The following is a 3,866-nucleotide window of genomic DNA, read 5'->3' as shown; positions in this document are numbered from 1 at the left end:
TCCCTTCTACCTTCTCAGTATTCTTTTTTTCCTCTGATTCTTTCAGGTTTATCTTTTACTATTCAATTTCAGTAACAAAAAAAAAAACAACAACTAAACTATTACATTCTTAACTCAGGTTCTAACAGCTGTACATTATCTTGTACAGCATGTTTATGCAAACTAGACTTTAGTATACACCTCATGTGGTGGCTTAGTAACATTTTGGTTAAGCTACATGTAGTTGTTGAACTAGATTTTGGTTATGACACATGTTGTAGCTGAGTAAGACTCGTTGTGTCACATGTTGTGGCTCAGTAAAACTTGGGCATAATATGGGTCATAACTAAGTGAAAGTTCAGTTATGCCTCATGTAGTGACTAAGCAAAACTTTAGTCATGCTACATGACAAAACATGATTTGGTCATGACACATGTGGTAGCTGAACAAGACTATGGTCATATACATGTTATGTCTGAGAAAAACTTAGCTCAGTTATGTTTTCATAGCTCAAACCTAGTTCATGTCATATGTAGCAACTGATTACAACTCCTTAAAAAAAAACACATCCACACACACAAAACTGAATCTGCCACATGTTTCTATAAACTACCATTAAATTTTAACATCACATGTACTTGATCAAATCTTTGTATATGCCTCATAATTGTTTTATAAGCTGAGACTTAGTTTAAGCTTATCTCCTTTACCCTGCATGAAATAAAGTAAGCCATATGTTTCTATAAGGTTCTCTAGACTCCTCCAACACACTAATAGTTGTCTGTTGTTCTACATTAAAGACATTTATCTCCCCTGCTCTCGGTGGCTTCAACCTACTTGACCTCTCTTGGTTTTATCATTCCTTCCACACTAACTGACACAGCTGATGTAGTGATTGAATGTTTTTTCTATTCTGAACTGTCAGTACCAGTTAGTGCCTCTGCCCTACCTCCACCTGTCAGTATTCAATTCCATGATCGATGTACCGACACATTAAATCATCCCATATACATTTTCTCACCTTCAAATTTAGCTCTTATTCTGTTGATACTGTCATGGCTCTGACTCCAGACAATGAAGGCAATCCACTTTACATCTTCCTATTGTACAACACATACACCACTGCGAACCTTTGGTATTTCTAGTTAACTAATTGATCAGAGATCAACTCTCTATTCTGATTACCATTGGTAGCAAATGCGCTTGCTCTAACTGAGATCATTTTCTTTGGCTATGTAAGCTAAACTCACTGTCCTCAAATCTCCAAATGGTTCATTTGTGGTTGTGTTGCATCATTACAAGTGAAGAATTCTGTTAAGCAAACCTGGTAGAAGTCATCCAACATCTACCATTGCAATACTTATCAGGAAAACAAAGGATGCTTTTTGACATTCTACAATCTGCAAAGATGTTCACATCTCAAACCGTTGCTTATTCTTCTGGTCGTTTGTCAAGATATACTTTCTTGCTCACCACTCCTCAATGAGCACTGGTTCTATACTTCCAATGATAAAACATCCACATTTACAGACTACTTTCGCTTCTAAACTCCCAACTGCAGTGGGAATGAATTCTCTTTCTCCAATTCTCTTTCTCCAATTCTCTTTCTCCTTACCATCTCTTTCACCACCATTTCAGCTCTTACCAAATGGTAAAAATTTCTTCACTTTCTCCAACTCAACAAAATGGCTAATCCTTGACAGTGACCATTCCATCATTCTTAAAGTATACACTCTACAGATAAATTCTTAGCTTTTATTCCAACTAAATCCTTATTTTTTTCTTCACTTTAAGTTTTTCACTCCCTCTTAAGTTACCCACGCCAATAGTGAATGTCCCTTCAATCTCTTCCTATCTCTCTCTCTAGTGGCCAACACTATGCTAATGATTTTTGAATCTCTCTCTCTCTCCCCCATAAAGTGACCACTGCCACCACCCCTCTGGTGTCTCTCTCTCCCCACCTGAAGTGTCCACTTCTGTGGGGCTATCCTCTGAGTTTCTGTCTTTCTCCCAACAGTAACCACCACTAGCATATCTCTCTCTCACTCTTTAAGTGATCACCTTGTTCTCACTCACTCCTAAATGACCACCGCCAACCATAGTGGTGTCTGTCAAGTCTCTCTCTCCACTCTTAAATGACCATCACCAACTATGATGGTGTCTGTCATATTTTTCTCTCTTTCCTTACTAGTGTTTTTCAAGTCTCTTTCTCTCCACTCCTGAATGACCATCACCAACAATAATGGTGTCTCTCATATCTCTCTCTCTTTCCCTACTAATGTCTTTCAAGTCTCCTTTTCTCCCCACCTACAAAGTGACTGCCACCACTCTAGGATGACTCCACTATAGTGCTCCACTCCTCCTCCTAAGTGTTCACCATTACAGTGTCCTTTGTGTGCTACTCCCCATCCTAAGTGATCACCACTCAGTGATTATACAGCCAGGTCTAGGGGAGTTGGGGCTTCTTCTATATCACACACCAATGGTTTTTTTTTGATGGTTTGGTGATGTCTTCTCTGTTATTCCTTCTGTACATTAAAGCAGTTACTTCCATTTACACACACCTACTCAAAAGATACCCCCCTTTTATTCCCTTACCCTTTACACAACCCACATGCATTTACACAAACATCAGTCACACACAACATGAACACCTCATGCCAGACTTGCTCTGTCCCTTTGAATACTTTGTCTCCTTTAACAGCAACAAGGCACAATCATTCTCTCTATATATATCAAGGAAACTGTCTTGTATTTATCAGTCTTTACATGTCAACAACACACAATTAGAGCCCTTAACTCCCTTCAAATGCTAGGTCTCTCAACCTATTATAGGAACCTTGCACTCACTCTCACACACACACACACACACGCCAATGCTAAAACTACGTTGCTTAGTTTTTCTCCTCAGAGTAGAAAAAATTTAGTTCTTATCAATCAATGACCCTCTCTATAATACCCCAAATACGACTATATTGAAATACTACACTTAAACCTGGAGCAGTGTTTCCTGCTGTACACATGCAAACATCTTTGAGCACAGCCAAAATACACGCACCTTGAAGTACTACTCATAAATCTGGGGCAGTGTTCCTACTGTACACACACAAGCATCTTTGAGCACAATCAAAATACATTCACCTGGAAGTACTGCTCAGAGATCTGGGGTAGGGTTCCTGCTGCATACATGCAAGCATCTTTGATCACAGCCTGAGAAGGGAGGTAGTTTGACTGATTGGCAAAGATGCACCAACATGCTACACTCCTGAATTCACAGACAAACAGTTTCTTCTCTCTGTACCTTCTTGCATTTCAATACTAAGCTCTTCTCAACTATCTAGTTGTGTGTCTTTCTCCATCTAATATCACTTGATGCACCCCTCTGTTTTTCTCCATCTCCTGTCAAGCCCCACTATGACCTCCTACCTCTAGATCCTATACTAAAGCAGTTTACCTAATCTCCACACATCTTCACTCCTGAAGTTCAACCCATTCTCCTCGTCCCCCTAATTGTTTGTCCTGCAGAAATCAACCTACAGAAATCTAAACTGAATATCAACCATATTATTTCACCAGTCTGGGAGATCCTACAAAAGCCTGAGGTGCTGCCCCTCCTCACCTAAATAACAGTTATAACATATAAAACAAACCTGACTTGGTTTTATTAACAAACTACAGCAACATTTCACCTTTGTTTATGCCACATCTTTCTATGGATGATTAAAACTTGTTTTGTTTTTTTTCTATCATGTTTCTATAAAACTGTCTCTCTTGTGTTATCTCTTCCAATTCCACTTCCTTTTGTGTAATTACTGGACAAATATAACAGGTTTGCTTTTGTCAAAACAGGAATGAAACCGACCGTTATGTTTGTATAAGTGTGTGCA

Source organism: Octopus bimaculoides, chromosome 5, assembly GCF_001194135.2.
Source record: "Octopus bimaculoides isolate UCB-OBI-ISO-001 chromosome 5, ASM119413v2, whole genome shotgun sequence".
Taxonomy (NCBI): domain Eukaryota; kingdom Metazoa; phylum Mollusca; class Cephalopoda; order Octopoda; family Octopodidae; genus Octopus; species Octopus bimaculoides.
The sequence above is the reverse complement of the archived record's forward strand: the minus strand, read 5'-3'. Positions refer to the sequence as shown.